General features: G+C 43.9%; 1 pseudogene; it reads right to left on the bottom strand.

Annotated features, from left to right (window-relative positions):
• Positions 1-469: 469 nt before the first annotated feature.
• Positions 470-593, bottom strand: LOC115030199 (annotated as a pseudogene).
• Positions 594-807: the final 214 nt, after the last annotated feature.

Raw genomic sequence — 807 nt, 5'->3', positions numbered from 1 at the left:
TTTGGTGGCAACAGAACCCTGCTGTGCTGCTACATGGTCACAGACACAGATGTGGTCTCTGGTGGCAGCACAGTCCAGAACCCTACCACAATCTTAAATGGCATTACCAGCTACTCGCATCAGGCTATTCCTCACTACACTGGAGTCTCCAGTTTTGCCTCTCTGTTATGCCCACATCCTTCTGTTTCTCTTTATCTTCTACTTAACTACCATTTATTTGATCCTTTTAGTGGCACTGGAGGTCACTGAGTGTCTGGAGTCATCTCAGGAGTGATCTCAGGAGTGCTATGCCCTGCTTGGGCATTGTGGCATTGGGTTAGGTTCATCTGCCACACCTCCAGACCTATATAGAACCTGCTGTCCAAGGCAGGGTTTTTGTAGTCTCTGTTTTGTTCTCTTCCCTAGGAACCTGTAAGGGTCATCATGGTGAATGACTGGCGATTACCTCAAGCTCTCTTTTTTCTCAGGGAGTATTAAGCTATGAATCATCCAGATGTTCAATTACCATAAACATAACCTCTCTCATCTCTGCCACCTACTGATGTACATACGACACAGCAGCCTTATCTACAATGAATGCCTCTAAGGGCAATTTTCTTTTCTTGTTTTTGTTGTTGATTTTCTTTTTTGTAAAGATACATTTTTTTAATGTGTATGTGTGCCTGCATGGCTGTTTATGTGCCATGTGCCTGCCTGATGTCAAATTCCCTGCAACTGAAGTTACAGTGGTTAAAAGGCACTTGCTGTAGGTTCTATGAACCAAAGTTAGTTCTTCTGGAAGAATAGCAAGTACATTCCCACCGAGAC

Source organism: Mus caroli, chromosome X (assembly GCF_900094665.2).
Source record: "Mus caroli chromosome X, CAROLI_EIJ_v1.1, whole genome shotgun sequence".
NCBI classification, from domain to species: Eukaryota; Metazoa; Chordata; class Mammalia; order Rodentia; family Muridae; genus Mus; species Mus caroli.
The sequence above is the reverse complement of the archived record's forward strand: the minus strand, read 5'-3'. Positions and strand labels throughout refer to the sequence as shown.